Source organism: Mizuhopecten yessoensis, unplaced genomic scaffold, assembly GCF_002113885.1.
Source record: "Mizuhopecten yessoensis strain PY_sf001 unplaced genomic scaffold, ASM211388v2 scaffold641, whole genome shotgun sequence".
In the NCBI taxonomy this organism is placed as follows: Eukaryota; Metazoa; Mollusca; class Bivalvia; order Pectinida; family Pectinidae; genus Mizuhopecten; species Mizuhopecten yessoensis.
In genome coordinates, this window is record NW_018403648.1 from 289,699 (window position 1) to 303,799 (window position 14,101).

Consider the following 14,101-nt stretch of genomic DNA (forward strand, 5'->3'; position numbering starts at 1 on the left):
CAGTAAGGGCCCCGTCTTGTGGCAATATATCCCCCATAATCATCAAGAAGCAATCTGCCCATATAGCTGAGCCTGACGTTTGATATTTGGACTTCAAAAAGAATCGCAAGGAAGCAAAATATACATTTTACGTGTACTATGATGTGAGTCTTGTTTCCTTCCGCCTCCATATATGCTGGGCTAACAGAAATGTAAATACTGGTGCAATACTCATTTGTTAGCTTTGATTTGTTTTATTTCACCTTATATACCTCCTCCATCAAGAGCCAGGGTCAAAGTCAGAGATCCACTATGTCTTTGACCTTTGGACCCAAATGACCTTGACCATTAACCCAGTGACCCTGATCTTTGGTCAGTTGACTTATTCTTTAATTCCCACCAAATTTGCTTCTTCATATCATAACAAAATGTTCATCAGTGAAAAATACAAAACATGTCCTTGACCCTTTGGACCCCGTAACCTGGACCTAAGGTCAGTTGACTCTGTGTTAAGTTCTTAACAACATTGCTTCATAATGTCATAACAAAATGTTCATCAGGGAAAAGGTACAAAATTTAACCTTCACCTTTGACCCAGTAACCTTGACCTTTGGTCAATTGACTCCTTGTTTAATTCTGAGCTACATTGCTTTAAAGTGTCATAGCGAAATATTCATCAGTGAAAAGATGCAAAATTTGACCTTGACCGCTGACCCGATGACCTTGACCTTTGGTCAGTTGACTACTTGTTTAATTCTGATCAACTTTTGCTTCATCATGTCATAACAAAATGTTCATCAGTGAAAAGATGCAAAATTTGACCTTGACCTTTGAATCTAATGACCTTGACCTTTGACCTAGACTTTTTACCTCAATGTGTCTCTTTGTTTAATACCGAACAACTTTGCTCCATAAGTTTATTGACCAGCAAAAGGGAAAGGGAACATGGAAGTTTAATAATAGTTTGTTAAATGATCTGGATTATGTTGGTCTTGTCAAAAAATGTATTGGAGATTTTATAGATATATATGCTACAAATCCTGAAGAGGAAGATATAAACCTTATTACCTTTTCAATAAGTGATAAATTGCTATGGGAGACTTTAAAATTAATGATTAGAGGGAAAACTATTGCTTACTCATCATATAAAAAACGGGAAAGAGATAAATTAGAAAATGATCTAGAATTAAAACTGGAAAAATTACAGCAGGAAGAAGATAGGCAGTTGGGGGCTATTGAAGAAGTAGAAAATGAGTTAAAGTTGATTAGAGACAGTAAAATTAAAGGAGTTATTTTGAGAGCAAAAGCAAGATGGAAAGTTGAAGGTGAACGGAGTTCCAGGTTTTTTTGCAATTTAGAAAAAAGACATTATCAAGAAAAGTTAATTCCAAAGCTTATAACAGAAACTGGCGAAGAAATAACAGATATACAAGACATTTTAGGAGAACAGAAAAAATTCTATCAGACACTCTATACTAGCTCATACACAAATGAAAATGTAGCAAATGACTTCTTTTTTGATAATGACAATCCCTTTATAAATAAACTGTCCCTGGAACAAAGTAACCAGTTAGAAGGAAAAATACATTACCAGGAATGTCTTAAATCCCTAAAAAATATGAACAATAATAAATCTCCTGGAATAGATGGATTTACTGTAGAATTTTACAAGTTTTTTTGGACAGATATCAATAGGTTTTTAATTAATTCACTTAATCAAGCATATGACGAGGGACTTCTATCTATAACACAACGTCAAGGTATGATTGCATGTATTCCGAAAGAAGGTAAATCTAAATTATATGTAAAAAATTGGAGGCCTATTACCTTACTTAATGTTGACTACAAAATTGTTTCTTCAGTTATTTCAAATAGAATTAAAACAGTTTTAAACAGTATAATAAGTGAAACACAAAAAGGCTTCCTTAAAGGAAGATATATTGGAGAATGCACTAGACTAATTTATGATTTAATAGAAAATACTGAAAAAGAAAATATCCCTGGATTATTGTTACTTATAGATTTTGAGAAAGCCTTCGACTCTCTAGAATTTAATTTTATCTTTAAAACGCTTTCCTTTTACGGCTTTGGTCCTTCTCTTTTACAATGGATAAAAACTTTCTATAATGAGAATTCATGTTGTGTAATAAACAATGGACACTGCTCCAATTTTTTTAATGTATGCCGTGGAGTTAGACAAGGCGACCCTATTAGTCCATATATCTTCATCCTATGTGTAGAAATGTTAAGTTCAGCAATAAAAGTAAATCCTAATATTAAGGGTATTAAAGTAAATAATTCAGAATACCTAATAAATCAATTTGCAGATGACACTTCCTTCACTTTATCTGATGATCCATATTCCTTAAATTCTGTTCTTGAAATTTTAGATGATTTTGGTAATGTTTCTGGTCTTAAGATAAATATTGAAAAAACACAGGCAATTTGGATTGGGGCAAAACGGGGTTGTGGAGAGGAAATACTTCCAGATAGGAATTTGAATTGGAATCACCAAGGAAATTTTAAATTATTAGGTATCTCTTATAACTTTCAATTGGAAAATATTTTGGAAGATAATTTCAGACAAAAGTTAGTCACTGTCAAAAAGCTACTAAATGATTGGTCATTTAGAAACCTTACATATATTGGCAAAGTAACTGTTATAAAAACTTTAGCTCTGCCCATTTTTATTCAAACATTTACTGTCTTACCAGACCCACCCTTAGAAATGGTCAAAGAGCTACAGAAATATTTCTTTGAATTTTTATGGAACGAAAAGGTAGACAAAGTAAAACGTACAGTTATGTATGGGGATTATAATGAGGGAGGTTTACGTGTACCACACATTATATCTTTTTGTCATGCCTTAAAAATGTGCTGGATTAAAAAAATATTGGATCCATTAAATACTTCACCTTGGAAGACACTGATATTAGATAAAATTGAACCATATGGGGGAGATAAAGTTTTTAAAATGAAAAAAGAAGGGCTTTTAAAAATTTCCAAATTCTTAAATATCTTTTGGAGAGAAATATTCACTATATGGGCAGAGTTAACTGGTGATGAACTCCCCACAACCCCAGACACTGTTGCTTCTGAGCCGATCTGGTATAATAACTTCATTAAAATTGATAATAAGATTTTTATTTATAAACATTGGTGTGAAAAGGACATTTTTTTTATTGGGGATCTTGTTGAAAACAATAGTTTTTTAACACATGAATACTTTTGTGAGAAATTCAATTTGGCTGTTAATTTCATTGAATTTTTGGGAATTTTAAATGCAATACCAAGGTCATGGAAACTAATTTTATTTCAAAGAAATGAACCAATTGAGGCAAAACAAAGTAAATTTATTCAGTATTTGAAGAAACATGAAAAGGTTACAAACTATTTTTATAAATTTATGCTGAAATCAGTCACAGAAATACCAAAGAAAAGTCAAGATGCATGGCAGGAAATTTTACATGTAAACATTCCCAAAGAATCCTGGTGTAAGTTTTATTCAATTCCGAGATATATTACAGATGACACTAAACTTCAGAATTTTCAGTTCAAACTCTTTCATAGAATTCTATATACTAATACCAAATTAATGCAATGTAAATTGAGTGAAACAGAAAGATGCACATTCTGTGGTGTGGGAAGAGAAACATTAATACATTTATTATGGGAATGTTGTCATGTACAATCTCTTTGGTCATCCTTTATGTATCTCTTGAGGTCACAATTTGAAATAGACTTAGCAAGAGACCCAGTAACCATGTTGTTTGGTATTTTGGAAACTGAAAATGAAAATGAAATAAATTTCTTGATTTTAATATTAAAATATTACATACATATGTGCAAATTAAGGATTAGCCGTATTAAAGACAAATTTCTAAAAGTACTTTCTCTTCAACACATCTTCTATAATCTATCTACTATTGTAACGTGTTGACGTAAGACGATGCATGATAAAATGCTGTTAATGCTATGATATGGAAGCAGCTATTGGGGATGTTATCATGCAAATCATGTACGCTTAACCATTAGTGATAGGATTGTGACGTCAGAACGTCTGTGTAGAATGGATTATGTTAAGGTTCTAAAAAATCTTCAACTCCCACGATCCATTCAAGTTATCAAGGGCAAAGATGACAATCTACAAACTCTTTTATACCTCCCACAACCAGCTAAAAGGCACCAGATATTACACAGACGTGGAACGGCAAAAAGATCATAGTTTTGAAGAAATAATTAATAGAGCTGAACGAGCACTGCCACTGGTAGTGTGTAAAAAGATACATCAGAACACTTAAATTATAAGCAAGAGGTCCACAGGGCCTGTATTACTCACATGGAAATTAAAGCAATAATGGCAATATTCTCAATAAATGTAGTCATTTAAAGCAAATAACATCCAGAGATGATAAGGCCAGTCACCGGGGCAAACCCTGGCAGCATTTGTGTATCCAAATCTTCAAGCTCATTTACTGTAATATCTTATACAGTGGGGATCTCAAACATTTCCATGTTTTGACTTGGGGACTAAATCCCTTTGGAAAGGACCAGACCCAAGTCTGTTGAGACTCAGGAAGCATGACTGTCTTTGCTGCTTTTATTTATGTCCAATACTTGTATATATGGTGATAGGGTAGGGCCCCCTGATCTCAACTGTTTCCAAGTTATGATCAAGGAACTAAGTTGATAGGGATGAGGGCAGATCGTGAATCAATTCTAAAATAATGTGTGTGTTTGTCTCATCATGCTTGCCCAGCAATTGTATATATGGTAATGTGTTGGGGATCTCAACTGGTTCAAAAGTATGACCCAGAAACTAAGTCTCTATGGGTGACTCTTTCTAGCCACCAACTGTATTGGCTGGGGATCTCTACCGTTTCTAAGTTATGACCCATGGCCTACAAGAATCCATAGGTGAGGCCAGGCAGACCATGGAGCAATCCTGGAACTATTACTGTATTCGTCTTTTCATAATCAGAAATTGTATATATGGTTATAGGGTAAGGATCCTAATTATTTCCAAGTTACCAACTATTTTTGGCCATTGACCATCAGTTAAAGAAAAGAAGTCATATGAAGAAATTGTTGATAGACAGACCACAGACGGACAACTTACACATTGGTACGGCATTAGCTGAACTTGGTGCTTTAAAACAGGTGAGCTGAAAATTAATCACTAATCAGCAAAACAATCATCTCTGGAAATATATATCTGGAATTTTATATTTGATTACTGGGTTGAGATGTCATTTGTTTCTTTGTTATATATCACCTAGAAAGTAAGTACCCAGGGGCGAGGCCAGACATGAGGGCCAATCCTAAGGAGTAAATGTGCATCATCTCTTTGTGTCTCAAATTCATCTAGTAGCTTCATTTCAGAAAGACCAGGTCGCTGATTGGAAAGCATTCACATGTAACGTTAATAGTTCTTGGTGTATCAATACCTTCATGACAACATTTTGTGATGGTACATGTACTGTATGTGGGAAAAGAGTCTCTTTTATCATTAGGGAATGTAAATATATACCTGGTACATGAAAACACCAACTTCATTTCAACACTCCTTTAATAGTTTATATTGGTTTTAAGCCCTATCCTACATGACATCTTTGGTAACATTGTATTCCGTGACAGAAACCAGACACCAACTACTATTTCTATATTTTAGTTCACAGTGAGGATGTCATATGTTGGCAATGAAATAGCAGTTCAATATATTTGTGGTAATGACATAAGAAATGTATCATAAACAGGTTTGTGAAATCATACAATGGGAGAGATAACTTCTCTAGAATTAATAAACCAAACAGTTTAGTTTCTTCAACTGAAGCCATGCGTACAAATGTTTAGATGATCAGGAAATATCCAGTTGTAGCTTTTATTAACTTCACTATGGAAACATATGTTACATCAAAAAGATGTGAAGATATCCGACCACAAAACTATTTTATTGAAAAACTTCTTTTTCTCAATTGGAACATTAATGGTCCATTAAATCCATTACAAGTTTCCTTGTAGCCCACCATTTCCAATATTTCCCAGCTGCTTCATCAGAAGCATATTCCTCTGCGGTAACTCGGCTAGCCACAGGGGAGTCAGCTCTGCATCAAATATGTCACTGTAGATGTGGGAAGGGTATATAATGTCAATGATACAAACTGGAACATCATCTATCTGTCTGTTGGATTAACTAGGTAAAACACCAACATCAACAATCAGCAATGGGCTGCAGCCCACACCTATTGGGTGTTACACTAGGGACTATATACATGAGTGGGTTTTATAGCTAACAATCCTGACGCATCACTTCACCTGTCAATCTTACAACAAATTTGAATATCGTGTATCAATTCAAGTAAAGCCAGACTGATTTATTTGTTCACTGAACACCAATTCTCCTAAAACAACTATTTTACTGATAAATATTAAGTAAAATAGATCCTGATGCATTGAATCTTAATAAATTTGAGTGATTAAAGGAAATTTGATCCAGGAAATCCAACGCTCATAGTCTGACGCTCCATCTGTACCGTAAATCTTTACCAGTGTTTATCTTCTCCGACCTTGATTATTCATTCCATAATTGTCGATGATAACATTGTTGCTACACCAAAGATTTTTTATGTTTATGTAATAAAAATCAGAAACCTTAAGTAGGATGTTCCAAATACTGCATTCGTCTGTTCCTAACCTCACTGTAATATTTTAATATACATGCATTTATTATCAGTTTGTAACATTAACAAATACGATTTGTGTATGAAAACCTGCAGGGCAGACCAATATACACCTGTCTCATGTCAAGCTGCCAGAACAATATACACCTGTCTCATGTCAAGCTGACAGAACAATATACACCTGTCTCATGTCAAGCTGACACAACAATATACACATGTCTCATGTCAAGCTGACACAACAATATACACCTGTCTCATGTCAAGCTGCCAGAACAATATTCACCTGTCTCATGTCAAGCTGACACAACAATATACACCTGTCTCATGTCAAGCTGACAGAGCTGGACAACGCAGCAGAATGTTGTAATGAGTTAGGTTCTGTTGACGACTCACATTTGAGTCAAAACATGTAAACACAAGACTGAGTTAAGTTCAACTAAATGCAAGATTCTGCCATGCTGTCTATGTTCTGTTGGAATTCATATTTTAAATCCTTCTGCTACATTATGGTGTCTGTATGTATAAAAATATGGAAATGAGAACATTTGTACTTAATGAAATTGAGAGCTTTTTCTGAAATGTGGTGAAAGGAGAAAACATACAGTACTTGACCTTATGAACTAAAGCTGAAGGAACATATATACATATGTTTATATATCCTTTATGACCTTTAAAAAAATGATTTTCATAGGAATTGTCTCCCTTTGTATATATATTTCGAATTATGAAAATGGAAATTGAAATTGTGCCTTTTTGCAATTTATCAGTTCATCTAACACCATTAAATGATATTTTTATTGTTCATTAATTTCGCTATTAGACAAAATGCAAATATGACCATTAATCTCATCAATATTCTGCCATATTTGAGTAAGTTATTCTGTGGAAATAATCGACCAATCAGATAGCAGTGTGCTAATAATTTATATGCAGATTTTGCTGACGTTTAAGCTATAGCCTTTGTCATTGTATAAATATTTACCAAGTTTCAACAGAATTGGGTCATATTTGACAAACCTATTTTGCAGAAACCATCAACCAATCTCTGTGTCTGAGCACAGTAAGCTAATCAATTATGCACAGATTTTTGCTCAACTTCAAACTTAGCTTTAATGTTTGTATAATGAACAAGCTACCAAGTTTCATCAACATTGAATGATATTTAAGCAGGTGACTAGCGGGATCTAATCTTTGGAAATTGACCAAACAGAGTACAGCTCGTTAATGAATTATGTGCAGATTTTTTTGTACATTATACATGTATGCAAAATTGGCACAAGCTAGCATATATCTTGTGGAAACCGAAGTGTGGACGGACAGATGGACCCTTCTCATACCATAATACATCCTGTCTCAATTTTTTACAGGCATATATAAAAAGCAATCAATAAAGATGACCAATGGTTTTTTTGCAGTTATATTCATGGTTGTTTTAAACACAAAAATCATGTAGTGGGCAATTTTTACTGGGTGTTGTTTGCAGGAGATCCAAGAGGCCATTAAGTAACATCAACCATGTGAGCTAAATATGTCACAACTTCATTGTTCCAATGGTACCTCTTGACTTGGCCACTGTTTGATGACAGCTGGCCAGATGTGCCTTGCAAAACACAAAGAAGCCTCTGACACAAGGTAAATCTACATATGATAAATCATATACAATGTACTTCTCGAGAAATAGCATGAACAACATATAAAACTGTGAAAATCCAAGATGGCTGTCTGGCTGCCATCTTGGCCTTTTTCCTTATCAATCTCTAAGTCAAATAAGCAAAACTAATGACAAAGAGGAAGCAACAAAGTTGAGGAGTTCTTAAGAGAAATTTGATAACAATCTTGAACTCTCAAACCAAAGATGACTGTCTCAAAATGAAACATACACAACCACAGACTAAGAGGAATCTATATATATTTGAGATAGATCTGTTGGGGACTTCTGCCGAAAAAGTGATAACTACTTGAACTGTCAGAATCTAAGACGGACGGTGGGTGGAGAAACAGCAATAACAAGAATGGTTTAATATAAGGTTGCAGGACAGGCGACACAAGATGGACCATAAAAACGGGTGATTTAAATAGCCCACCTTCTGATGATGGTGGGCTAATTAAGATCAGAGGGTGGACTTATTTAATATATTTTTCGATACACCTTATAAAATTACAGTGATATAAAACTCAAGATCTACACTTGGCCAATGTTGCTGCCAGGAATTAAACGTGAATACCTCGCAATGCTAATCAACCCAAAATCTGAAGAAAAAACTTTTTTTTTATCTCGTTTTATCTTTAACTTGTAAAGGGAAAATTAGGCAAGATGAAAAAATACAGTGCTGAAATGGATATTTTCTTTGTGATAAAATGTTGCCTTTTATCTTTAAGAAACCTGATGAGCTGAAAAAGAAAAACATATTCCCTGGAATAGTGGTAAAATAGTAGTAGACAAATTACTCTGTGTTTAGAAAGCTTCAGCATGATCAATCAGGATTTATTGCTTGACTAGAAATCTTCAGCATGATCAATCAGGATAAATTGCTTGACTAGAAATCTTCAGCATGATCAATCAGGATTAATTGCTTTACTAGAAATCGTCAGCATGATCAATCAGGATAAAATGCTTGATTAGAAATCTTCAGCATAATCAATCAGGATTAATCGCTTTACTAGAAATCTTCAGCATGATCAATCAGGATAAATTGCTTGACTAGAAAGCTTCAGCATGATCAATCAGGATTAATTGATTGACTAGAAATCTTCAGCATGATCAGTCAGGATTAATTGCTTGACTTATTTAAGAATTGAAACACATGTTCCTTAATCAACTTCCAAGAATACAGATGTCCTGTTTTATTTTACATTCAAACAAAAAAAGAAGAAAAAATCAATGTTTAATTAAGGATTTCTTTACACTAATAAGGAGTTACCCAAGCAGATCAGTTTGACTGTCTTGCTTCAATATGTGAAAAGGGAGACAACTGCTTTAAATTATTTGAATTATTTACATGCATATACCGGTAATGATCAATACAGTAAGAGTCAGCTTTCAGATCAATAACATATATCCAAGTAAAGATATTGATAACAACCAAGGTCCAACTTGTACACACAAACTTCTCCTCACCTGTATTGAAGGATCCACATATTTCTGCTGATCATGTTAACTAAAATGCACTTTATGAGTTCTAGAAATGTATTAAACTTTACTTCTGTGAAAATTAATGCGTTGTTAAATCATTTCTGAACAGAACCCCGTTCATTGTTTCAGAGACGCTTTTATGAAAAAGGAAACTTGTAAATAAATTCTTTTGTATGTAACTCTTTGCTCTTGTAAATGGGCATAAGTAACTCGGTCAGAAAATTGCCAAACAAATTGGAACGTGACTTCATTGGACACACAAACGTAACACAACTGGATGATGAGTCAGTGAAGAGCACCTATATGCTTGTCGACAGTACAATGTATTAGGCAAGGAAACAGTATTTTAATCACTTAGATGGTTATAAAATCCAACTTACAATAAGAAGACAAGTAACAGTGTAAAACTTATTTAGTAAATATGAGTCAATGTTGAAATATCTACCAGTACTAGACATATTATTAAAGTGTTCATCCTTCGGACAAGAAAAGCTTCCATTTTTGTGTACTTTAAAAACAAGAGGCCCAATGGACTTGTTAAGAACTGGATACATGAACTTGATAGTTCTCTATCCCAGCAAAGTATACAGGCTAAATATCATAACTCTATAAACTCAATGGTTTGTTAAAAGAAACTGTTAAAATATTTTTTATCATATGAACTATGACCTTTATGACAGGTCAAGGCAATCTATTGAAATGAATTTGCACTTTTCTGCCAGGTAAGCTAGAAATACAAAATAACTTCAGCACTTACCTCTGATAAAGAAATCTGCATGTGATTACTCCCTGCTTTCTTCCAATGACTTCATCCTTCAAATAGGAAAAATCCTTCTTTTCCTCCAATGAGTCAAAACCTCCTAATCTTATGATTGCTCTTCTTTCAATCAGTCAATCCTTCGTCATGTGACCACCTCCTTTCCTTCGATCCCCTAATGAGTGAAACCTTCCAACTATGTATCCTTATACTCCTTTCGTCCCTCCAATGTGTCAAACCTCCAACTCATAAGACCACTCATAGTTCCCTTCTTCGAAGGAGTCAAAACCTCCTGATAGTTTGGCCATCCTCTCCTTTCCTCTAATCAGTCAAACCTCCTTATAAACCATCCTCACCTTTCCTCTAATGAGTCAAAACCTCCTGATTATTTGGCCATCTTTTCCTTTTCTGAAATGAGTCAAAACCTCCTGATAATTTGGCCATCCTCTCCTTTCCTCTGATGAGTCAAAACCTCCTGATAATGTGGTCATCTTTTCCTTTTCTGAAATGAGTCAAACCTCCTAATAATTTGGCCATCCTTTCCTCTAATGAGACAAAACCACCTGATAATTTGGCAATCCTCTCCTTTCCTCTAATGAGTCAAAACCTCCTGATAATTTGGCCAACTTTTCCTTTTTCTGAAATGAGTCAAACCTCCCGATAATTTAGCCATCCTTTCCTCTAATGAGTCAAAACCTCCTGATAATTTTGCCATCCTCTCCTTTCCTCTTATGAGTCAAAACCTCCTGATAATGTGGCCATCCTCTCTTTTCCTCTAATGAGTCAAAACCTTCTGATAATTTGGCCATCCTCTTTTTTCCCTCTAATGAGTCAAAACCTCCTGATAATTTGGCCATCCTTTCCTTTTCTCTAATGAGTAAACCTCCTGATAATTTGGCCATCCTCTCCTTTCCTCTAATGAGTCAAACCAACTTATAATGTAGCCAGTCTTCCTTTCCTCCAATGTGTCAAAATCTGATAAAGTGGCCACTATTTCCTTTCCTCCAACGAGTCAAACTTCCTTATAATGTGGGCACTCTTCCCATTACTCAAATGAGTCAAAACCTCCTAATAACTTGTCAACTCTTTTCTTCCCTCCAAGGAGTCAAAACCTCGTTTCAATGTGGCCATGCACCCTTTCCTTTCCTCCAATGAGTCAAACCTCGGAAAAATGTGGCCACTCTTTCCTTTGTTCCAATGAGTCAAACCTCAAGAATAATGTGGCCACTCTTTCCTTTGTTCCAATGAGTCAAACCTCAGAATAATGTGGCCACTCTTTCCTTTGTTCCATTGAGTCAAACTTCCTAATGATGTTAACTCTTTTTGATGTTAACTCTTCTTTCTGCGAGTCATTAATGAGTCAATCATCCTTAATCATGTGACTAGTTCTTGTTCTCTCAACTAGTCTATCCTCAACAATTTGGTGATCTTTCTCTCTCTTTCACTGATCAAAGTAAGGCTTACTCCATCTTCATCGTTTAAATGTCCTATTTGTAACAGGAACAGGAAACAGACATGTTCTGGGCGTTATTTTGGCCTAAATACATTACTTAAAATATTGCAAATATAAAGTGATTATAACCAGCATGATGAAGTTTTAATTAGATTCATCAGTTTGGTATGAAGAATAAATGCTTAGTTTGTTTTGAACGCAAACAGTAATTGAAAATGTTTTCTATGAGCTTTCGAAGACGTCCCTTTCCTTTGTCAAGAAACGAGTGCTAATGACTGGTGTCTCCATTCCAAGTCATGATAAAGATTGATATCAATGAATAAAGATACACATTGGTTAACTTTCACTTGCACTTTTATATTGTCACCAGATGTCCAGACTTTAATTGGGCTACATAACACTGACCATAGGTTACTATAGTGAATAAAAATCTATTAAATAGCAGTTTCAAGTTCTTAAGTATGTAGCTCATTAAAAAATACAAAGGAAAAAACTGCAAGAAAGTAGAATATTCAAATAACACATGGTATATCCAATATAACTCAGGAAGATATTACTTTATAATAAGTCACACTTGTGTCACCTGACATGGTAGCATCATGAATGTCACCTGACATGGTAGCATCATGAGTGTCACCTGACATGGTAGCATCATGAGTGTCACCTGACATGGTAGCATCATGAGTATGAAATCCATAACAAACAAGAGCACCGCAAACAGATGCATAATACGCCCGTCTGACCCAATGATGTTTTGTTTGTTTTATATTTAAAGTACCTAATAAGGACAATAACACATGATCTGACTGAACTTGTACACCACTGTAGAAACTTGCACCAACACTTTAATCGAGAAATTGCGCGGGAAAAGTTAAGTCCAAAAGACGTCCAAAATTTCCAAAAATAGAATCATTTTCCCAAATTAAATCCACATTGTCCTTCTTTGACCCCACATGAACACCAATGCCAAAAATTCGGACAAAAACACAAGATCTGAATGAACTGTATACCACTGAAGAAACTTGCACCAAAACTTTAACAAAGAATTGCACGAGAAAAGTCAAGTCCTAAACATGTCCAAAATTTCCAAAAAAAGAAACTGTTTTCCCAAATTCAATCCATAATGTCCTTCTTAGACCCCACATGAACATCCATCATGATCTGACTGAATTGTACACCACTGAAGAAACTTGCACCAAAACTTTAACCAAGAAATTGCGCGAGAAAAGTTAAGTCCTAAACTCGTCCAAAATTTCCAAATATAGAAATTATTTTCCCAAATCAAATCCATATTGTCCTTGTTAGACCCATCATGAACATTCATGCCAAAAATTAAGACAACCAGAACACTGACAGGTGAGTAAGGGCCCCATCTTGTGGCAATATATCCCCCATAACCATCAAGAAGCAATCTGCCCATATAGCTGAGCTTGACGTTTGATATGTGGACTTCAAAAAGAATCGCAAGGAAGATAAAATATACATTTTACATGTACTATGATGCGAGTCTTGTTTCCTTCCACCTCCATATTTGCTGGGCTAACAGAAATGTAAATACTGGTGCAATACTCATTTGTTAGCTTTGAATTGTTTTATTTAACCTTATATACCTCCTCCATCAAGAGCCAGGGTCAAAGTCAGAGATCCACTTTGTCTTTGACCTTTTGACCCAAATGACCTTGACCATTAACCCAGTGACTCTGATCTTTGGTCAGTTGACTTATTCATTACTTCCGACCAACTTTGCTCCTTAATATCATAACAAAATGTTCATCAGTGAAAATACAAAACTTGACCTTGACCCTTTGAAACCTGTAACCTGGACCTAGGGTCAGTTGACTCTGTGTTAAGTTCTGAACAACATTGCTTCATAATGTCATAACAAAATGTTCATCAAGGAAAAGATACAAAATTTGACCTTGACCCCTGACCCGATGACCTTGACCTTTGGTCAGTTGACTCCTTGTTTAATTCTGATCAACTTTGCTTCATAATGTCATAACAAAATGTTCATCAGTGAAAGGAGTAAAATTTGACCTTGACCTTTGAACCTAATGACCTTGACCTTTGACCTTGACTTTTTACCTCAATGTGTATTT